The sequence below is a fragment of the Nycticebus coucang genome, chromosome 3 (assembly GCF_027406575.1).
Source record: "Nycticebus coucang isolate mNycCou1 chromosome 3, mNycCou1.pri, whole genome shotgun sequence".
NCBI classification, from domain to species: Eukaryota; Metazoa; Chordata; class Mammalia; order Primates; family Lorisidae; genus Nycticebus; species Nycticebus coucang.
The window spans coordinates 30340704-30365656 of NC_069782.1; positions in this window are offsets into that span (position 1 = coordinate 30340704).

Consider the following 24953-nt stretch of genomic DNA (forward strand, 5'->3'; position numbering starts at 1 on the left):
CTTTTTTCTACTTTTCTATATACTAAATGATTTCTTTGATTGGACTTGGATCAATACTTCTTTATATATTTCACCAGAGTTCCAGTAAAGCCTTTTGATAATTTCTTATTTAATTAAAACATTAATATAATTACATAGAGCAGGAGTTATAGATTAATTTTGTTGTAAAGTTAAAGGTATTGCTGAAATGAAATGAAATTGAGGGTCACATATTTACCTTGGCTGGGCATTTAGTTAGCCCAAAGCTCAATTAGTGATAGAAATCACCATATATTTGTGGATTTAGTTTGCATTTCAAAGACAGGATCTCCCTCCAGTGCTTTTGAAAAGGTTTCTGAAGGAGAATAAACAATGTGATAAACACCCTCTGACATACATAAAGAGGGGATAAATACAAAGATGAGGAAAAATAACACACAGAGAAATAAGGCATTGAAGTTTATATACTAACATAATGAAGAATAATATAGAAGATCTAGATTCAAATTATACTTCCAGCACTCCTATATCTCTGATAACACACCCAACTCTCCAAATGGGACATTGGGAATAATTCACCTACCTATTTACTTACCAGTGCTGGAAAGTTCCTTGACTATCCGCATTAAGAATTATTTAGATTACCATGCTTCCAGTAAATATGTATTATCTATTGTATAAATTGAATTGACCCTATGAAAAAACTCAATTGTTTTTTTCCTAAAAGTCAATATCTTTATGGACATGACAGATCAATTGTATGTTGCCTGAGGCAAATTATTCTGACAATGCTAACTGTAACTTTATCTTCCCAAATTTTACTTTGTTTATCTATAGAACTGGGACATCAGTAGCACATATTTACTATAAATTAGCTTCATAGTAGGACTAAGTACATTGGATACTTTTTCTTCCATTCCTGAGATACTTTGCTAAGAAGAATATGTTCCAGCTCCATCCATGTAAATATGAAAGAGGTAAAGTCTCCATCTTTCTTTAAGGTGGCATAATATTCCATGGTATACATGTACCACAATTTGTTAGTCCATTCGTGGGTCGATGGGCACTTGGGCTTCTTTCATGACTTAGCAATTATGAATTGGGCTGCAATAAACATTAAACATTCTAGTACAGGTGTCTTTGTTATATTGTGATGTTTGGTCTTCTGGGTATAAACCTAGTAAAGGAATTATAGGATTGAATGGAAGGTCTATTTTTAGGTCTTCCTAGGAACTTGAGGGCTTCGGTGTGCTCACCTTTCTCCAAATGCAGAAAGCAGGGCAGGTCTTTTCAGGCAGCCCACTGTAGCCCCAGCCAGGTGCCACCTCCTCTGTATCAATTTGACTCTAATAATGTGGTAACTCTAAATATCAAATTCTATCACTTTTACAAGGTTTCTGTTTTTGTATTTTATTGTATTTCATTGTATTTTATATGCTTTCTATATGCCAATCGTATAGCCCATAAACTTTAGGTCTTCCCAGTTTTTTTCTGAGTCTGCATCTTTCCCTGGGCATGCATGTTAACTTTCTAATTACACACATATACATAGTGGTTTTGAATGTCTTAGTGTTCAATATCTGACCCTCAAAAGGAATAAAAGAAAAACGAAGGCAGGCCAAATCCTGTTTAAATGCCCTGAGTGACCTGTCTGTCAAAGGTCGAGGAACTTGCAACAATAGTGGGAAGTACAACAATAATGACCATCACCTCTTTGTACCTCTGTGATCAGAAACGGTGATCAGCAATGAGACCACAGACTCTGGATATTTGGAGGACAGTGTCCTTCTTTTCACACCTTGGCCCCACAAGCTGCCTGCAAGCTGCTCCTGGAGCAAGTGCAAAGCTGTCTGCCATGGGCTGTAGAGTGGAAGATCGGTAGTGCTCTAATGCCAAGAGCTGAAATAGACCAAAATTAACTGCAATTTACCTTCCCTCTGGACTTTGCAAGCCTTCTATAGGTGCCAGAGTTCCAAAATAGCTATATTAGAGCGATACTGCAAATGAAATTGTGTAGGTGGAGACAGGTTTTAGGTGCTTCCTACTCTGCTATCTTCTCTGATTTCCTGTATCCCTTCTCTTTTTCCAACATGGTGTATACATGTGTTCAGTTACATTACATTATAACTACAGTACAACCTCCATAGTTAACCACCTCTCTACATGGACCACCTCATGAAGTTGTCCTAATTTTCATAGACTAGACATATACCACGTGTACTCATTGGAAGACTGACCTCTATATTTTGGCCACTTCTGTAAATTGTACACACAATATTAATTCACCCTTTGAAACCTGACCAGTTGAGTCCACTTTAAACCAAGGGATAGAAGGCATGAGCTTTGTTGTCTTATTTCCTATTTAGTATAAATTCTTTTTTCATATTTTATTATTACCAAATGTTGGATTAGGCCTAGTGTCCTATTATTCATCCTGTGTTGTTGCAGATTTGTTCGATGTGAGCTACTGGTCTCTATTGTAGGTACATCCTACAACTACTGAAGAATTTTACAGCTAATCAAAAGAAAGAACTGGCCCAAAGGAAAGAACTCAAAGAACTGACACTGAAGGAAAAGGTTGATCTTGTATATTTTCTGGAAAGTAGCAAAGAAAGATGGTGGTGTTAGCAGGACCATGATTAGTAACATCCAAAACCATAAACATGAGGATTTGGAGAGATAAGGTAAGTGGAGACCTGTGGTAGAAAAGGAGAAAAACTTGCCTTGATAAAGTGACTGAAGGGACATTCAAACAAATAAGGACAGTTAATGCCTCAATCTCCTGGCTGTTGATCCAGGAAGTTGCAAAAAAAAAATTGCACAGAAATTCAGGATGGCAGACTTATAAGCCTCAAGTAGTTGTCTTGAGAAATTTAAACTATGACGTGAGATCTCCCAGAATCCAATGAAGTTCCAGTAGAAATTGTGGAAGAGTTCATCAAAAGTGGCCAAACTCCACCAGAGACTTCAAATATAATGACATCTTTAATACTGCCTAGTGTGGTCTCTTTTTCTAGGCAATTACTGACAGGAGCCTCTTTTGTGACATACAAAAGAGCAGAAAACTTGCCAAAATTGTTTCACAATTTTGGTTTGTTCTAGCTCAACCAGAGAGAAACTACAGTCCTTGGTGATTGGTGAATCGGCTTGCTTGCATAGAGAGTTGTTGAATTTGGTGTTTACGCAGAGGCCCGATATCCTCCATCGTTCTCTGCCCTTTCTTCTTTATAACTGGGCTTTTGATGAGAAGCTAAAACATCCATTTTGGAGCCATGTGGCTACCATGAAAATAAAATCCACCTGCAAAGGATGATGAAACAAAAAGATAAAAAGGAAGCTCGGATATCATTACAGAGCTCTGTATGGTGCCTAGCTATGCACTATGGATTTTTCTAAAATACATTAAAATATCAACTGGTTTACAAAGCCAGTATTTCTAAGTTTTTTAATGTCACAAAATACATAGAAAATTATAATATTTAACATTTGCCTAGAAAAGGAAATTCATGGACAAAGTCAAATATCCAAAATAGTCTGAAAAAAAAAAATATTCTGTGTGCTCCCAGGTAGGGGAATGGGGGTGCATTATCTTTTCACACATATAACACACTAGCAAGACAGGAATGCATTGTACAGCCCACCTGTTCAGAATCTCTGCTAAGAGTAAGCATTCCTAATTATATATAAAATCAGGACATTGTACCCCATAAAGGCATCAATGTATACATGATCTATGTGTTTATAACTTAATAAAAACAAAAAAAATGGCCTTTTTCAGACACCTGAACACCATCTCTTACTAATAGACTTTCTCTAGCTTAATGATAGATTTTTAGGCTCCAAACTGTGCATTATTTATCTTGCTTCTCACTTAGTATGGTGCTGGAAACTTAATAGTTACTCAATATTTACTGAATAAATGAAAAGGAAAAATAAACCCTTGATGTTCCAAACTGACTGGTTTTCCTCACAGTTCTGATCCACACTCATTTCTGCAGGAAACCTTTACTCATTTGTTCTCTGCTTAGAAAAACTCCTTGTCACTAACTGTAGAATATAAATGTCTTAACACAATAACTAAGAAAATGCCATAAAGGCTATGTTAACCAGTGTGATGAAAATATTTCAAATTGTGTGTAAAACCAGCACATTGTACCCCATGACTGCATTAATGTACACAGCTATGATTTAATAAAAAGAAAAAGAAAGAAAAACTCCTTGACTTTTCTCCACCTAGGCAAATTCTACCCATTTTTCAAAATCTTCCTCAAGTCTCATCTCTTCCATAAAATTCTTTCCATCTTTTTTGCTCAGGTCACACCAATTTCTTCCTTTCTCCATATAACTCTCACTCCTATTGGAAGCTTCACTGCTGGTATCATATTATAATATTATTGTATTCTCCAACTAATGACCCCTCTCTTCCATGTTGTTATATGTTAGTCATATTTTTGACAAACTGTTGTACTTTAAATATTCTTTTCCTAATGTCATATTTCAAACTATGAAAATATAAACAATGATGACAAAGATAAATAAGAAAAAATACATACATCAAATAAACAAAACAATATAAAACTATATTTTAAATGTTCCTAGGAAACTAGGAAACTATTCTGCCTGAGATAGAACACCTGTAGTTTCTGAAAATAGGAAACAAGTAAAATTTGGCTGAACAAACCAAAATGCTTGGAATCACTTTAAGGTAAGTACTAAGATTTCTCAGGGTTTCCAAACTCTTGAGACTGCATTCAAAGACACCCAAATTGCTCCTACAGATTTACTGTGAAGGTAGGCTTATAAAGGTCTTTGGTGAACTCGGATAGGGACACTTTCCAAAGATTTTTGTTTTCATGAATAATATTTGTCTGATTCATCAGCTGAAAGTATGGTGGGGAAAGTTCAAATTTCTGGAAATATTCAGATGCATCTGGATCACTGGTTATAGCATCCCTTTGAGCTCTAATTTCTTTTCATTAGAATTCTCTTGACATAATAAAATTATTCTCTGCTCCCTGTGAAACTTTTTCTTTTGATGTCTCAATTTTTTCCTGGTCAAAATTGTCAAAAATTTGTCAAAATTATTGCTTAGGTGTGTTTGTACACTCACAGCATCAAAAGCTATTGCAACTTGTGTACTTATCGATGGTAAATTAGACACTGATTAAACCATCTGTGTGTCATGCTTTCTTTGAGTTGACTTTGAGAAATTACTCAGTTCACTATTTGTATCACAAGGAGCATTACCATCTAACATAGCAAACACCATTTTATATCTAAAAGTATCCTAGAAGGTTTTCGAACTTCATGTACATGATGTTTCTAGATTTCACGGCCTTAATATTAAGGCTTTAATTCTTTTATATGATGTAATAAATGGGTAATCGCTTTAAAACTGCTACTGATAAATGTAATCGCATGGCAGAGATAGAGACAAGGCAGACATTGAAAAATTACACTTGTTTTAGAACCCAAAGTCTCTATTTTGCCTCTTACAATTTGTGTAACTTTAGGCAATAAATAAGTCACCCCGAGCTTTAGCTTTCTCATCTGTAAAATGAAGATGATTCAAAACTGACCTTTTACACGTGGTTGTTGTAAAACTCATATACCATAGTCAAAGTGCACTGTAAACTGAAGTATAGTATTATTTTTAAAATCTAACTGCAGTTACTAGTTGTCCCATAGTCACACATGTACCCCATTTTTCATATTTTATTCAACATTCTGCATTTCATTAATTTTCTTAATCATTTGGTTTATTTATCCTTTGACTATTTCTGGTTTGGTTTTCTTCCTGTTTCCTGCCAAACTGGAATATTTTGGTTATATTCTTTCTACTAACGAGGAAAAAAAATGCCTATCTGCCTGCCTTAAAGTAATTTTAAAGGTGAAATAATGGCCTAGAATTTTACATTTACCTTCAAGTTTTTGTATTCCTTGCTTAACTAGACAGGTTGATAGACGTTCTAAATTTATTGAACAATCAAATACTCATGGCTCATAAATAGACTGTATTTGGGGTGGGACTGTTTGCTTACCCTTTTGGTGTTGATGTTAGATACCCTTCAATCTTGGAGGGTAAATATCTTCATTAAAATATCTTCAAAGCTGAACACTTGTCATTGGCTACAATCAGTCTGTTACCCTGCGAAATTTGTCCCTGGCTTGTTCATTGTGGTTTATTTTGAAGGATTGGTTTACAGTGCCATTAAGTCCCTGAAATGGAAGTTCATAAGGCCTGTTTACCAGGTTATGTAGCCACATGCATTCAACTTTCATGTCAACTGTGTTTTAATTCAGAGCCACCAGGCTCTTGGCAGGTGAGGCTTTCAGTAAAGTGCTTAAACAGATGGGACATTGTTATTAACATGGATAATATATTTTCATTGTATTAGGGTTGAAAGTGATTTTCCAGATAATGGCTTAAACAAATGTTTGTGGAATCTGTCCAGTTAATCTACAAAAATATGCAGTCTAGCTTTCAGGAGCAATTCTACTTTTATTGAATGTTTTTGATTAAATTTCTAACTCCTGTGAATTTCTTAGCACATCGTTGAAGAACTTCTCTTATTTTCTTTTTGCAGTCATTGTTATTGTATAATTTAATTTAGTAGTGACCCCCAGAAACCCATGTTAAATTAAATAGCTGCATGAGATATTGTGTATATTGTGATTCATTTAAAAATAACTCAATGTAGGTCTTTTTGTCTTTTCACAGGTCTCATGAAGGTCAAAGTGTTGTTTGATAATTATTAGATGAGATGCTGTAGCAGGATCCCCCCTCCCCCAAAATGAATTTTTCACTCCTCAACCTAAGAATTAGCCACAGAATAGTAATGTGATTTATTTGTTCAAATAGCAAATTGAGTGTCTCTTAGGTAGCAGTCACTGAGCTGGGAGCTGGGGATACAAAAATAGAAAAGAGTGTTCATGAAGACAAAAAAAAAGAAGACTGACAAAAAGTACAATTTTAATTTGCTATAATTAAGGTGATATTGGTAATATAATACTTTTTAGCTATGTTGCCAAGATAAATTACATATTCTGTTTCAGCCTCAGTTTCCCTATTAAGATTGGGTGTTATTAACAAGACACACCTCAAGAATTGTTGAAAGAGGCAAATAAAACATTGTTTCTAGAACAAATGGAATCTCTATGTAGTGAAAAAATAAACAAAAAAATGAAAGTTTTGAATAACTTGGAGGTCACAGCATTTAGACATAATTTATACTCTTCCTCAAATTTCTCAGCTAATATATATCTTAGCAAATATTTGAGTACTGATTTTCTTATTTCTAAGGTCTTTTGAGTCTCTAAACTTGCCAAGTTCCTGTCTATTGTTATTACCTTATGTGAGAAATTGGGGAGCTGTGATAGCTGCTTTTGGTTTTGTTAACTTTCTCTGCTGGCATTGACTTTTTCTTTGGTTTCTTGACTCAATTATAAAGCTTACACTGCCAGTACCAGCCTTACCCTTTCCACCAACAGATAAAAAAAATGACCTATAAAAACAGCTGTGTTAGGCTAGACATGGTGGCTAAATCTATAATCTCAGCCCTTTGGGTGGCTGAGGTGGAAGGGGGTTTCTTGAGGCCAGGAGTTCAAGACCAACATGAGCTACACAGCAAGACATCTCTACAAAAAATAAAACCATTAGCCGAGTGTAGTGGTGTGTGCCTGTAGTCTTACCTACTTGTGAGGCTGAGGCAGGAAGATCACTGCTTGAACCCAGGTGCTGGAGGCTGCAGTGAGCTATGATGATACCACTGCCCTCTAGCCTGGTCAGCAGAGCCAGACCTTGTCTCAGAAAAAGAAAACAAAAAGAAAAGAACAAAACACCATAGCTATTTATATTCGTTTGCTGTTGCTGTTGTAATAAATTACCACCAAATTCTGTGTCTTAAAGCAGCATGAACTGATCTGCAATCTGTCCTACAAGTCAGCACGGATGTGTTTGTTAAGGAGAGTCCAGGGGAGTCCATTTCCTCCCTTTCTCCCGGTTCTAACGGCTTCCCATGTCTGCTGGCTCCTGCCCCACCTCACTCCAACCTCTTCTCCTCTGCTTCTCACATTTCCTTCTCTGCCTCTGACTCTCCTGCCTCTGACTCTCCCATTATTACAACACCAGTGATTAGAATAGACCTACTTGGGCGGCGCCTGTGGCTCAGTGAGTAGGGCGCCGGCCCCATATGCCGAGGGTGGCAGGTTCAAACCCAGCCCCGGCCAAACTGCAACAAAAAAATAGCCGGGTGTTGTGGCGGGCGCCTGTAGTCCCAGCTACTCAGGAGGCTGAGGCAAGAGAATCGCGTAAGCCCAAAAGTTAGAGGTTGCTGTGAGCCATGTGACGCCACGGCACTCTACCCGAGGGTGGTACGGTGAGACTCTGTCTCTACAAAAAAAAAAAAAGAATAGACTACTTGAATAACCAGTGTACTCTCACATCTTTATCATGTCTACAAAAAATTGTTTTTTTCTTTGTAAAGGAACATATTCACAGGTTCCAAGAATTAGCACATGAACATCCTTGGGAGGTCATTATTGTGTCTACTGTAATGGCATAGGAAGATGAAAACCAAGCTAAAACACATTTCACTTTTCTGGAATTACCTAGGATGGTAGGAAATAGACTTAAAAAATGTGATGCAATCTTTCAACAAACATGATGAAATTCTTTTAGGACTTATTGAAGGAAAAACCCAAGAATATGAATGGAGAGTTTGAATTACAGAATTTTGTATCTGTAAAGGCAATATTTTGGCATTGAGTAGGAAAGAATCACTAGAACTAAGATAGCTGGAAATGCCCTAAGGGGTGTTGTTGATACATTTGTTTCAGGGAAGAGATAGGAATAATAAAAAATTAGTTTATGGATTCCCGATGAAGTAATAATCGTTTGTAATTTTTTTGTGGTAATGGGGAGGTGACAGACAAGTTTCTTGGACATTATTTTCTCTTTAATCTTCTGAATAACCTCGTAAGGTGGATGGATTTTGAACTCTGAGTTACCATTGAAGCAGTGAAGCTCAGAGATAGTAAATAGGCAGCTCAGAGGTAGTGGCTGGATTGCCAACTGAGGGTTGGGGGCAAGGTCAGTCCCTGAACTCTAATACCTGAGTGTTCCTGACATCCATGTGATCCCATAAGTAGCTGAAAAATTCCCTGTCAAGTCTTATTTACACTATGGTAGCCCCTTAGTCATTCTCTAAGCCTATAGAAGTCTCTAGATTCTCAAACAGCACCCCTTTTCTTTTTCTTTTTAATAGCACCCTTAATGTAATTCATCACATCACAGAAGTGAGCTACTATTGCATTACATATTACAATTTTTATTTCCTTTGCTGCCATTGATACCAGCAAAGTGCACTGTTATTGTCTTTATTTTCTGGACCATTTCCAATAAAGGTCCAAATTTTTTTTATTCCTTTTAAAGATAACCTATCTGAAATTGCTCTGACAAATTATTAATCACTGTTAAATAGCAGACCACTTGGAGTTGCTTAACACAGAAGCATGCTTAACACAGGTAGCTCCTAATGTGAGAAGCAGCAACTCATTTGTAAACAAGTGCACCTGCCCTCCAAATCTAAACTCGGGGTTGGCAGGCCTCAGTCAGGTTTCCCAGCTGGCTCCCCTCAAGGTGCCTGAGGTCTGTTTTGGTGCTCTCACTCCACCAAATGTGTGTACCAGAGGAGCCTACACTTAAAGGCAGACCAACAACATAAGCATCCTCTTAAAATCTGGTGCAAAATCTGTCCTCAGTTTCATCTGGTCTGGAAGATAACAATTTATCTCTTTGAATTCCTCTGAAAGGATCCCAAAGGGAAATTTCATCATTCCGAATGTATTCTTTGGAGGTAGGTAATTACTCTCCACCTGTTTTCCCAGAGTGAAATAAAATCTTGATTTTATGGAAAGGTAAGAGGTACTGTTTATTGAGAAGTTAAGTAGAGAAAAATAAAAATGTACCAAATGTTTCCCTGGATTCTCCAGCTTTTTCAAGCATCTTCTGAATTACCTCAGTTAGCTAACTTTGTACCTATCCACGGGTAGGACCACAAATAGCTTAAAAGTGAATTGAATCGTGGAAATCTAGCCACTGTGTAAATTACCACGGGCTCTTCCTAGTGTAATTAATAAGATGCAATTGGGGAAACCCACTTATGCACCCACCTTAGGTACACACTTTACCCTATTCTTTTCACATTATTATTTTCGTCCTCTCAATTACAGCATAGGCAGCTGTTATGTCTACTAGAAATATTTTTTTTTTCTTAATCAATTTCTTGGTGTATGTTACTGTCCAGTGAGGTTTATGGACTAGGAGTAAAAAAGCCACCAAGATGAAATAGTAAGCACTCTGTCATTTTGAAAGGTGCCTGCCCCAGAAGCCTTTATGGCAGACTTTTCTGTATTTTTTATCAACGGCGTGTCATATGGATCCCAGTTGATAGTATGGGCCATTATTTTCCAAATTGAATTTGCTTATCTCTCCTTCCCTTTATGGGTAACACTACCCAGACAACCAAGCTCACAGTGCTTTTAAGAGTGTTCATCTGAACTCTGTTTTTCCCCTTTTGCAGTACAATTTACTGCAATTAATAAAATCATGTGTGTATCAGGTAAACTGGCTCATTTTAATCAGGCTCTTCTGTTCCTAAGGTGCCTTAGAATTAAGAAAAAAAACTTAGACTCTTGTTTCTTTTAGTATTTCACTGACGTCTGTCAAAGAGGATTTTTTTTTTTAAAAAGGATTGCTATTTGTTTTCTTGATCATTTCAAAATCTGTGGTCTGGGATTCTCCTTCTCCTCCACTCCCATCTTATACCAAGAGTGAGTGACCTTGTTTCAAGCTGAATATTGCTTTGATGTTCACATTCCCACCAACTTGTTCACTCCTATTACTGTTATCTGTTCTTATTGGTGTTGACAGAGTCACGCCTAGGATAAAGCCAACCAAAGAAGTTGCACTAGGTGATTAAAGTGCTGGGCACCTTCATGTTTTTGTCACTAGGCTGCAAGTCAGAATTGAGACAAGGGTGGCAGGCAAGGTAGGGAGATGGGGGAAAGTCTTTGATACAGAATATTTCAAAGAACAAGAGCTCAAAAATTTAAATAATTTATTAACCACCCTTTCTGTTCCATGCCCCCTCTGTAAAAAGAAAAATAAATAGGCAACACCAGTCCCTATAGGCATTTATTGAACTTCTGTATCAGCGTTGGCTTCAAGGAATAGATATCAATTCTGGCCATCTTCAGGTAAAGTGAAATTTACACAACTGTTACGTGGGCTCACAGTAATGTGAGGCCAAGTGTAGAAAAATGGTCAGACCACAAGCTGCTGCACCTGAGAGGCTTATGAGGGTGGTGTCCCATGCAAACCCCCAAAGCAAGATCTGAGTGACGGCAACTGAACAGGCTGCAACCTATGTAATCTTTCCTCTGACTCTGCTATTGGAAGGTGGATGCTACACACAGGGGAATCCCCAAGAGGGAAAATGTAGAAAGGGTAGTTAAAAAGGAGTTTGGATATTAAAAAAAAGAAATTGAGAAAGTTCCATTGTATGCCCAAAAACCCAATGAGGCCCTTTGTTGCTTATTTGTGCTTACATTTTTTTTGAATGAAAACACAGACTTGGGGTGAGGCTGAGGATGAAAAGGATTTCCCTATTGTGTGATTTGTATTGGCTCCCACATCCCCAAGTTCAGCTCGTGTGGACTTCCATAAGATCTCATAAAAGTGATATTATAAGAAAAGGATAAAAAATTATTAGTGTTTCAACTAGGAAACCATTTTTCTTATAGTGATTATGGCATTTTTAGGGAGTGAGAATTATATAAATTACACAGTTTAGGAATTATAGTGTTTGATAATGTGAAAGCTTAGACCAAATTTTGGTTTTGCTTAAATTAACTACATGCCTGGAGTAGAATTAGTATTCTTGGTATATCTAGAATAAATTAGCAAAACATCCTTTGAAAATTTATTTTATGTGTTTATAAAGATTCCATAGCTTTCTTATTAAACATAGATTAAATACATGCTTTTTATTTCTACTCTTTCCTAAAACCTCATTAAAGTGAAAGCAAAGAAATAAAAAATGAGACACACACACACAAAGAATGCAAGAGGAGACGATAGTAAACTGAAATGGCAACAACCTGCAGTCAATGGAGAATGGATGGAGGAGTTAGCAGAAACTAGAAAGCTGCCTGAAAGTGCTGGCTGGACAGAGAGGAGAACTGTGTTCAGTTCCCCCTTCAGAACTCTGAGAAGGCTCTGGAAGTGGATATCACCCAAAGCATGGGTGATGGTAGAAAATATTTCAAAGAACATTGGGCTAAAATGGCTACAATCAGGAAGGGGACGGTTAAGTCTCTTTAGACATGGTGAGATAAGATGTGTATAACCAGCAGACTCAGTCATCCCAAGCCTGGCAGGATTCCATAGGTTTATTCTGAATCAGAACTAGAGGCTCTGGCCTGGCTCAAGAGAGGGGTCAAACTGAACACAGAGGATTAAGAAGTAAAAGTTTGCACAAGCCGTGCAGCCACTAGCCCCTGCTATTACTTGGCATACACTAGCAGCCAGAGTTTAGAGGATTCTTCTCTAGGGAGAACGGCCAGTCGGGGGGTAGGAGAGTGAGATGCCCAATAGGAAATGAAAGAGTTCCCAACAGATCACCACTAAGGGGATGCTGCCCTGTAGCTGGAAAGTTCCATCTCCTCATATAGAGAATCCATTCAAGCTTTTAATGACTTAATTTAAACAATTAATGAAAAACAACAATCACTGGCCAATGAGGAAATCTTTACCTAAAATAAAAACACCATAGAGAGAGAGGGAGAGAGAAGGAGGGAGGAGGGTAGGGGAAAGGAAGAGCAGAGAGAGGGAAGCAGGGAGGGGGTGGGGTCTCAGTGTGTGACACATCTTGTACCCTCAATGAATCCCCCAAAATAATAAAATAAAATAAAACACCAAAGACTGACAAGAAAAAAAAGGAACCCATGGAAAACAGTTAATTCATAGAACAGATGAAACCTAAAATTAAAATTATAACTTATACTCACAGATAAATGAGAAGTCATTTTATCCAATAGAATACTTTAAAAATGGAACTGTCAGCTTAGCCAGATAGCCAGATAGAGTTCTTGAAAATTAGAAATGTTATAATGAAATGAAAGATTTATTATCTAGTTCTTGGAAGAATAATAAAACTAAGGTATCCTCATATACAGCAGGAGAACGTGAAATGGAAATTATAATAGGCATAAGGAGGTAAAGATATAAGTAGATCAGTCCAGGAGGTTCAAACATGGTTTGAACCAAACCAAAAATGGTTTTGACCAAAAATGGTTTTAAAAAGATAACAAGAAGGAGGGAGGAAATTAGTTAAACAAATAACCAATTCAAAAGTTCAAAACTTTATGTACCCTAGTTTCCAAATAGAAAGTGACTAGCAAAGGTCTGACTCAATTATTTTAAAAAATCATCACCCTATGGTTCATCATTATAATACTTTAGAATACTGACAATAATGAGTAGGTGAAAAAACTTTTAAAATTGACATGTATGTAGTAAAAAAAGAATTTATGATCAAATTAGACTTCTGAAGAGGAATACCAATGCCATAAATCAAGAATGAAATGGTGATAAAATTCTGGACCCTCCAAAACCAGAAAATGAGATTACCAAAAAGGAAAACTAGAGACCAAAATCTCTCATGAGCTTGTAGGCAAAAATCCTCAACAAAACATATGCACCCCACAGTATGTAAAAATAATTGATGAAATACAATCAAATGGGATTTTCCTAAGATATTCAAGGGTAATTCAACATTTGAAAATCAATTCATGGCTGGGTGCAGTGGCTTACGCGTCTAATCCCAGAACTCTGGGAGACTGAGGCAGGTGAATTATTTGAGCTCAGGAGTCCAAGACAAGCTTGAGCAAGAGTGAGACCCTGTCTTTACTAAAAATAGAAAAAAATAGGTGGGTGTCATGCCTGTGTCTGTAGACCCAGCTACTAGAGAGGCTGAGGCAAGAAGATCACCCGAGTCCAAGAGTTTGAGGTTGCTATGAGCTACAATGCCACAGCACTCTGGCACTCTACCCACAGTAACAGACTGAGACTCTGTCTCAAAAAAAAAAAAAAATCAATCATGTAATCCATTATATCAATAGTCTAAAGTAGAAAAATCTTACGATCATATCAATAGGTATATAAAAAGCATTTAACAATAACCACACCCACTTATGATTTAAAAGAAAATAAATCAGACAAAACTCTGAGAAAACTAGGAATAGAGGCAGATTTCTTGACTCAATATAGAACATTAACAAAACACCTACACCCAATATTATACTTCTAGTGGGAAGCCAGATGCTTTCCCCCCTAACATGGGAAACAAGGCAAGGATGCCCTTCTTACCACTTCTATTTAACATCATAGCATAAGTCCCAGCTTATGCAATAATACAAGAAAAGTAAACAAAATTTTTTAAAATTGAGAAGGAAACCAATAAAACTTCCTTCACAGATGACACAATTCTCTAGGTAGAACATGCAAATAATTAACAACAAAGACAAAACTGACAATACCGAATGCTAGTGAGGATGTGGAGCGATATGGATTCTTATTCATAACACAATGATGCAGCCAGGTTGGAAGACAGTTTGACACTTTCTTACAAAGCAAAACTTGGTCTTACCACATAATCCAACGACTGTGTTGCTAGGTATTTTCTCAAATGAGTTAAAAACTTTTGTTCTTCTAAAAACCTGCACATTAATGCTTAGAAGAGCTTTATTCAAAATTGGCAAAAAAAAACTTGGAAGCAACCAAGATGTCTTTCAAAAGGTGAATGGATAAATAAACTAGCCTATATCCGTACAACAGGATACTGCTGAGCAATAAAAAGAAATGAGCTATCAAGCCATAAAAAGACTTAAAAGAAGCTTAAGTGCGTATTGTTCACAATTGTGCATATTGTAAAAAAAAAAAAATCAGTCTGAAAAGGATTGTAGGATTCCACCTACCTGACATCTGGCAAAGGCAAAATTATAGAGATAATAAAAAGATCAATGGTTGCCAGAAGTTTGGGAAAGAGAAAGAAAGAAGGATTAAAAAAAAAATCTGGTTTCTACTGATTTACAATTTTCCCACATGTAGAATTCACTTTCTTTCCTAAGATCCCCCCAAATCTTATCCCATTAGGGGTTCAAGTTTAGACTCAAATCTAGAACATTTTATAATCTAAATTTGTTTGAGAATGGGGTAGGAGGAGGCTTTTCACTAATTTATTTATTTATTTATTGTCGTTGTTGCAGTTGTCATTATTGATTTTAGCTGGCCCAGGCTAGGTTTGAACCCACCAGCCTGGGTGTATGTGGCAGACCCCCTACCCTCAAGGAGGCTTTTCAAAAAAGGTTTTTTAGTCTCATCTTTTAAAGGATGTTTTTTCTTGATTTGAAGGCATGTGAATTCCAGGACATGTGATTTGACATCCTCCCAATCCCATCCCACCCCTTTTGCACACACACACCATGTGATTGGACAATCGATATTAAAAAACAAACAAACAAAAAAAACAGGCAAATAGAAGCCACTGGTCAATAACAGATGTGAAATCAAATTGAGAACCTGTTTGCCAGCCCTTAATTAGGGCTCAGTTCAGCAAGTGGCTTTCTATATCTCTTGGTAAGTGATATGGCTTGTGTTGCAGCTGAGTATTTTTCTCAATCTGTTTCCTGCTCATAAAATTTTGGAAGCTCAGATACCTCTTTTATAGGTAAATGATTTCCATCCCATTCAGTCAAAGCTGGAGGTGCTTTGACAATTATAATTCTCTTAAAAGCTTTCTGAGTTTCTTATCTATTGTTATTGTAGTTGACTCCCTTAGACAAAGCCACACCCACATCATTATTCAAGACAGGCTTCACAGTGGGCTGAGCACAAATAAGGATCTTCTGGACGTGGCCTTTTAGATTTTAAAGTCCTTTATCTAGATAAGAGGTTCTCAGAGATGCAATCTTAAATCTCATTGAGGTCACACAAGGGGTCTTACAGTCTTCTTTGAAATGACCTTTATCTTGAGGCCATATTTTGTTGGCAGTCTTTGCTTTGATCTTTGCCCTGAGACTATTTGTTACTTTTATAGTCTTTTTCAGGAAAAGACTAAGATGAGAGACAATTTTAATCTTCAACCTACCAAACCCTTGTTCTTTTATATATATTTTTAAAAATTCTGCTTGAGAATGGAACAGTTGCCTTTTCAGCTCATCTTGCTCTCCTCTTACATTATTATAAGCAGCTAACTGAGCCCAGATGGTACTTTGAACTTTCTTCTGAAGGATCTCCTTAGCTATGTCCCCAAGTGCCTTAGGAACATTTTCTTTCTTTTACATTACTGCAGGTGGCAGTTTCACAAAATGATTTGAATGGGGATACAATCACATCCTCTTGTCTCCAACCCCCAGTAACAACTTTTTCACCACATTTCTAGCCACCATGATAGTCGGAAAAGTGAAAGAATTATGAAAACATTACCTAATTCCAAAATAAATAAGTTCATTTATTTTGGGTTTATATGTTAGCACCTGACTTTGAAGTGACATTTTTATTTTCTCTGCATATGTATTTTATTTGGGGGGGGGGGGCGGCGGAATCTCTTGCTGCAGAGCAAACTACATTAACACCTAATGGCTTAAACCAGCAATCATCTTATTTGCTCAAAGAGAATGATCTCATTTTTGAGGTTATTGTGATAGTCTTGCTTTTAGGTGCTTATGTGTCTTTAACTTCCTGAAGGATTGGCTTAGAAAGGATACGGGGAAGGCTTTGCTCTCTCTCACTCCATCTACTCTCTTCCTCTCCATGGGATTCTCTAGATGACCTCTCCTTCTTTTTTTTTGTTGTTGTTGTTGTGCCCAGGTTCATTCATTTATTTATCCTTTCTTTTTTTTTCTTTTTCCTTTTTATTTTGTTAAGTCATATATACATAGATCATGAATACATTTATGCCTTTGTGGGATTCAATGTGTTGATTATTTGTATAAATTGGAGTGCTCACCAATGAGGTTTATCTGAGGTGTGATTATTGCTAATTGAAAACTTTTCTCAGTATCCCACCATAACAACTTGAAATATGACCTCTCCTTCTTACATAACAGCACAGGTATCCTAAGAGGACAGAAAGGGACACTACCAGGCCTCCTTTCGGCTTAGGCCTATAACTGGTACAACATTACTTCCGCCATCTTCTTTTGTTTTAATTAAGCCATCTAGGTACACCCTGGACTGAAAGGATGGGCACCATACAAGGGTGTGAATACCAGGAAACCTGATCTATTGGTACTGTCAATGTGGAAGACTACCACTTTCCACATTCAATCCCACAGTGCTTCCGGGGACTCCAGTGTCTCTGGGTGCTTGATCATCTTCAAGAAGGTACAAACATCTTTACAAAATACAAATCAGATAATGGAATTCCACTGCTTAAAATTCACCAATGGCTTTCAATCACATTTAAGAATGTCTTACAAGATTCTACATGTTGTTTCTTCCACCTTCCATTCTGGCATCCTGGCTCTTCCCATTATTCCCTGAGCTCTTGCCACATTGACCTGCTCTCATTTCCTTGAACATATCTAACTCTATCCCATTTTAAGGCCTTTCTTTGTGTTAGCCATTTCCTCCCCTTAGAATGCTCTTCCCCCAGATATTTATCTAGTAAAGTTCTTGTCACTCAAATCTCAGCTTAAATGACACCTCCCAGAGAAGTCCTCTCTGACCACTAAATCAAAAGTATTCTTCCCCCTTCCCTTATCATATAGTTAATCATAGCACTTAATATTTCCTAGTTTATTTTTATTTGATTTCTATTTGCGTCTGCTCATTAAAATGTAAGATCTATGGAGTGAGGACATTGCTTTGTTTCTTCCTGTACACTCAGGTCTAATCTAGTGTCTATTACATAGTGGGCTATGATATGTCTGTATGAACCAATTACTGAGCATTACTACTAGTAGTGGTTTTCTTACCTCTACAGAAAAAGTTATTGATTTAGTAACAGTAATTACAATTATAATAGAAATGCATTTAGAAACAAACCTAAGCAATGCCATTAGAGATGAGATGATAGCTTGATCATCTTGTAGCCCCCATGTGGCCCCACAAGAGTGGTCAAGAGTGGGGATATATTCCAAAGGGTTCCATCATGCTTTCCCTTGACCTATGTCTGAATGAGATTTCCATGTCAGTGGAATTAACTATTGATAATTCCAGTTTCCTATGTATTTCAGGCTATTGGAAAAATCTAAAATAAATACCTACATAGCACTAAAGAAAAGAACCACTCAATGGAACTTTTATTGTGTTAAGAACAGAGGGAAAGAGCCTCCATCATGGAAAGTTTTCAAATATTTCATTCATCATGTTGATTCTTTGCCAGCTAGCAAACAACAATAGTGAGCAGTGAAGAAGTATTCTCTAGGATAAAATTTTACTTCTTATCAAAATAGATCTTAAACTCTTCATTGGGAATTAGGATTCAGCGGCTGGTAGGTTAAAATAAATAGGCACAATTGGGACATTTTTATTTTTCTATAAATATCCTCTGACACTATCATGTACTCTTAAAAATAGATGGGAAATGCTAGTATTTTGGGATTATTTGTCAGCTTTGTTTTTTCCCCCTGTTTTTGTGAAGTCTGCACCTCCCCCTACAGCTACCCATTCATTTTCATGGGTAGCACAATTTCAGGGCTTCCTCGAGGTAATTCCCTGTACCAAGCACTTTAGTGCTAACATTCATTCCTCATGGCAATGCTGAAGGCAAGTGCAGAACAAGGGAAGGCAAACTTTTTTCTGTAAAATGCCACAGATTAAAAAGCTTCAGCTCTGTGGGCCATATGATCTCTGCAGTAACTTTCTGCTATTGTGATACAAAAGCAGACAGGGATAGTATACCAATAAGTGAACATGGGCATGTTCCAATAAAACTATTTGTTCATCATGAAATGTGAATTTCATACAATATTCACATGTCACTGAACATTATTCTTCCTTTTTTTTAACACTTAAAAAATACAAAAATCATCATTGCTATATAAGCCATACCACAACAGCTGGAAGGCCAGATGCACCCCATGGTTCATAGTTTGCTAACCACTATAGTATACAGTCTGGGAAACCAGGCTTTGGAGCGGATGCAAAAATTTACCAAAGTGATACCCCTAGTGACCGGGGAAGCCAGAACTCAGAAGTAAATACCTCTGATTCTTAACATTTTTACTACATTGCCTCTTGGACAGTTACCTTCAATTCTCATTTTAAACTTAAATCTTTAGTTTAACTGAACTAAGAAACCTAATAAATTTTTAAAACACTATTTGTATTGATATTGCTATTTCTAATTCACATCTTCACTTTGGGATTATTTTCTATTCTGGGGATTAACTATATGTACATACAAGCTCATATATGAAAATAAATATTTCTTCCTTTTATAAGCATTTAAATGGTAATATTACAATTTAATCTAATTAATTCATACCAGTATGTAGTCACATTTTCAGCTAAAAATCAGGTTCTTTTGAGATAAGGCCAACAGCTGCAGCTCGCTCAGACTAACCTCCCAGGTGGGAATAGACAGAGCTCAGTTTACCAGCTAGATAGGAGACCACAGATTTCTACTGGATGATTCACGATGATCATAATCATTGCACAGAGCTCTGTTCTGCCTCCTGTTAGCATAACTATAACTATATAGCTGACTGAGCATCTGGGACAGTGCAGGACACAAAATGATTTTCCCAGCTCTGTAAAAACAATGTGTTTGTACAAATGCGTATGTCTTTGCCTCCTCTCCCCTGTGTCTTCACCATCTCACCCCTGCCCCCAAATCTTTCTTCTTCTGGGGAGATTTAGGTACCGTCTCTTTGCTGAGGGCCCACTCATAATCCTGAACCCTAAAAATCTTTCTTTTTATATTTAAATTAAAAAGGGAGCATTGTTGCAAATCATCCATTATTTTCAACAAGGGCATAATAATACTGGCTGTCAAGGGCCCCCAAACACAGGTTATTGATTGCTCAGAAACACTGGATTGAATGGGTTTCCCAGAAAAGCATTCTTCAAAACCAAATATCAGGCACTACTGTGCAGGAATCAGACTGTAAATGATTAAAAACACGATGGATCACTGGTCAGTTGTTCAGTCTGTCTGGAATCGTTATGGTTGGAAGAGAAGTTAAGAAGCTAGGAAAGGAAACCCTTTGAGGTCTGTTCTCTATAAAGAAAGAGGATTAAAAAGAAAGCCAGATCCTCCTCCTCCAATATCATAGACGATGTATGTGTACACACACACAGAGAAAAACACACACCCGGCCAGTATACTGCTCAAATAGCCTGGGGCTAAAGGTTGAGAATTATAGGGGAAAGAATTAAAAATGCAAGTTTGGGCAATGATTTAAAACAGGGGAGAAAGAAGTGAAAACAAATGAGCGTTATTTAATCTTATAAATTTGCTATTGTATGGTGTACATAAAGATGTAGGTAAGAGGCATTTGTTTGCTCACTGTTATGGCTGGAAGCCTAGGAAAATAAATTTATTCAGGCACGCCGGTCTGTCTGCAAAGACTTCCATTTAGCCTTTTATGGAAATCCCGAACAAAGAAGAGTATCATTGCTTCTGTCAGAAAAGGAGTTTCAATCAGACTGATGAATAAAAAGCACAGCTGCCAAAAATGATCCATTGCAGGGTAAAGTTTAGGTGCCCAATTGCCCATTTTTCTATTAAAATGTGTCATTAGTGTTGGCCTGGGCCAGTAGAGCAGGGGCTGTGTAGCACACTAAATTGCTTCTCAATTTTAAAATATCAGTTCCAGGAAGAAGTATGTAAGATAAAACATAGAACCTTAGCATCACAAACAGTAGCTGTACAGAGATACAAAGGTTTGGTTTTACAACTACCAGATACAGGTTTATGCTGCTTACCTGGTGACTTTGTGGTTATGCCTGTTTGTCTGGGAACTGCGTTTACTAAATAATTATTCTGGTACACTTACATCTTTTTCCTGAATTAAGGGAGCCAGTGAGGTTAAACTATTTCATTCAAAAGAAGTAGCTTGTATGACACTTTAAATTTTCTAAAATAGTTCTAAGGTGCTAGGAAACTCCAAGGAACTTAGCCTTTATTTTATACACTCTCATTTTACCAATAGAAACACTTAGCATGGAAGACGTTGAAACTCCCTCAAAGCACATGTCTAGCGGCAGTCAAACAGCAACCAGAATCTTAAATCCTATACATTTGCTGCTCAAATTCTCAGTGGAGAAACATCAAATTTGTGGTTCTTGAATAATATTAATAATCGGGTGAAAGGGACACCTGATGTTTTAATGATAACTAACAACAACCAAATAAAACAACAGTAACAAAAATAACTTCCCCAGAGAGAAAGATGTCCTTCAAGGGCTAACCCCTCCTGTGATAGACGTGTTCTGTCAAAACTGTCTTTGGTGTATTCGAATGGCATTGACTTTACTCTCCTTTTTCTGGCTTGCCATGCTTCCTTCTGTTCTGTGTGGCATATCACTGCATCAGAAAAGCAGCAACAAGCTACTTTCTAAATATACGTAAATTTGGATTATGATAAAAATAAAACAATGAGATAAAAGGAAAGAAAGAAAACAGTACACCACATTCTTTGTCAAGTTCACTCCAGAATGTCATGTACTTTTGTCTATTTTCAAATTCATGGCTTGAGGCCCTGGTTTCCCAGAAACATGTGTATTGCTTGTTTTTCAAAAGACTATTGTATTAGTTATCTATTGGTACATAATAGTTATTCAGTAGCTTGGTGGCGTAAAAAAAAAAAAGAGTATGTATTATTTTACAGTTTCTTTGGGTTAAGATTTCAGATGTGTTGGGTGGCCCCCAGAGCTCAGTGGGTAGGACGCCGGCCACATACACCCAGGCTGGCGGGTTCGAACCTGGTGCAGGCCAGCTAAACAACAATGACAACTGTAACAAAAAAAATAGCCAGGTGTGTGGTGGGCACCTGTAGTCCCAGCTATTTGGGAGTCTGAAGCAAGAGAATCACTTAAGCCCAAGAGTTGGAGGTTGCTGTGAGCTGTGATGCCCTGGCACTCTACGCAGGGTGAAAAAGTGAGAGTCTGTCTCAAAAAAAAAAAGAATTCGGATGTGGGTTAGCCAGATGTTCCTGGTGTAAAGTGTCTGGTGAAGTCACAGTCAAGATGTGGCCACAGCTGCTTCATCTCATGCCTGGCTGGGCCCTGGATGACCTGCTTCCAAGGAGGCTTACTCTCATGGTGCCACTGGCAGAAGGCTTCACTTTCTTCCCCAGTAGATCCCCTCCATGCGCTGTTTGTATGTCCTCACAAAATGGCAACTTGACTTCCTCAATGATGATCAATCCTGGACAGTGAGGTGAAAATCACAATGCCTCAATGATCTCTCTTTGGAAGTCACACAACAGTAAAGGAGTCATTTCCTCACTGTTGTTTTGGTTGTAGAGGTTGACCCTATTCACTGTTGGAGAAGACTCTTCAAGGGAGTAAAGGCCAAGAGTTGAAGGTCATATAAGGTCATCTTGGAAGTTGGCCTCACAACTTTCTTTACTTAAACTTTTACTGTGTCTGCATTTGGGATATTTGTTTGATTTGAGCAAATGGGCTGGTCAATTCAGATCACACAGTAATTGGTTACTCTAAGCACACTACCCCTTTCTAAAGCACCACTTTTCATTAGTATTTTTTATAATACTGCCTAAATAATAATGACAATGTAATATAATTTATAAGTATTTTCATACACATTAACTCATTTAATACCAACTTTCATTTCTTTAACTTAAAAAAATGAAATTAACTTTAAATAAGAATTATCTTTTTATCCAGCTTTCTCCATTGTTGACACTTTTATTATCATACAGTTGTCAAAAGTTAGAAATTAATCATGACACAATACAATAAATTAAATATAAGCTTCATTTGGATTTTTCCTATTGATGTCCTTTTTCTGTTCTAGATTCTAATCCAGGGCACCAAATTGCATTTAGTCACTGCATTACGTTAGTTTTCTCTTATCTTTGATTATTCTTTTAATTTTTGTTGTTGTTTTTTCTTTTTTCTATTCTTTTTTTTTTTTGCTATTCCTGACTTTGACTCTTACATAAAGCACTGGTTAGGTATTTTGTAGAATGTCTCTCAGTTTAAGTTTGTATAACGTTTTCTCCTGAAATTGGGGAAAGAATATCATGGAAGTGATATGACAGCATTATTAGTGATTATTACTTAACCATGATTATTTGGGTGAGGTGCTGTCTGGAAAATTTCTCCATGGTTACTGTTTTTCCATTACCAAATTTTATTCAAAAAATGAGTTACTAAATCTAGTCTTACTCAAAAGGGAGATGAAGGAAGCTTTACCTCTTAGAAGGAGGAGTTTCAAAGATTTTGTAGACATCAATAAAAACCATCATAGTACTTAAACATTTTGAGTGAGATACTTTGAGGTTATGCAAATATTCTGTTTCTCCTTAAAGGTCTGCCGCTAATTTAAGCACCCATCAGTAGATCTTGCTTTGGTAACAGTGACTTTCTTGTTCCTTTCATTCATCCACATTTATTCATTCAAATTGTTGTGTTGGGATGATTTCTCCCTTCTCCTATTTTTAGTTATTCATTCAATCATTTATTTATATCAACATGGGCTCATGAGTATGCATTTTTCTATTTTGGGTTATATTATAATACTCTCATTACTTATGTTAATGTTCCAATTGGTTCAGTTCTTTTGGTACAATCTCTCCCCAACCACCTATCTTCCTTTTTCTTTTCTTTTTGTCTTTTAGGACTTTCTTACTTTCTATCATCACAAAATAATCTAGGCTTATCTTGAATTTTCTCCCCCTGCCCAGTCCTGGAATTAGTATTTTTCTTCAATGAGTCCTGATTCTTTTCATTGGAGAATGATATTTGGAAACCTAAATCTGAGCCTTAGTTCTAGCCAGGAAACATTAGTACATATATTAAACCAGGTACAACTTTTAGTTTTCAATGTCTGATGTGTCAGGCACTGTGTTAGGCGTTTATTATCTCTCGTTTTATGGTATTCTCACAGCTCTAGGAAGGTAAGTTTTATTATCCTCATTTTAGAGAGAAAGCATCAAAGAGTCCAATTATATGTTACTCAGAAGTGGGGAAACTAGAAATCAGGAAAGCAGACTCTAAATCCTACCATCTTTTCCTCAAATCAGTTTAAATAGCTAAAGACTCTTTCCCTTTCTATGTCACTTTTTCTATCTCTCCTCGCTTATTTTTTTATTTTTTTTATATTTTTCAGCCTCCCCTTTTGTAAATTCCATGGCAATATTTCATTAGGTATATATTTAATAAGTGGAGTCTAGGTAGCAGAACTACTATGGGCTTATACATTGTTTTAGCTTAAATCTTTGTTTTTGTCAGGATTTTGACATTCGCAATGAGAGACACAGAGGGATTATCATTCTTCATTCATCATCTCAGTGAGTACTTACTGTGATGTACCAGGCTCAGTTATAGATGTGGGTTACAGTGGTGAACAAAATACAGAAAAGTTCTATTTTTGAAAATGTTATCTAGTGTGGAAGGAAAGCTAACAAAAAATACAATACAATAAGTAAATTCTATGGTTTCTTAAAAGGTGGTGTGGAAAAATAAAGAAGAGGATAAGAAAGATGGAGGAATTATAGTAGCGTCGTGGTGACAGGCCTTTCTGACAAGATAAGTCATCAGACGTGCGCAGGAGATGTGAGAGGGGCCTACATGCACTATGGGTGAAGCACATTACAGAGAGGGAGAAAAGCCAACTCGCGGGCTCTGAGTGAGGGCTGTGCATGTTGTACTGGGAGAAAAGAAGAACAGTGGGACATGAGCCAACAGAGCCCAAGAGAGCAGAAGACAAGCC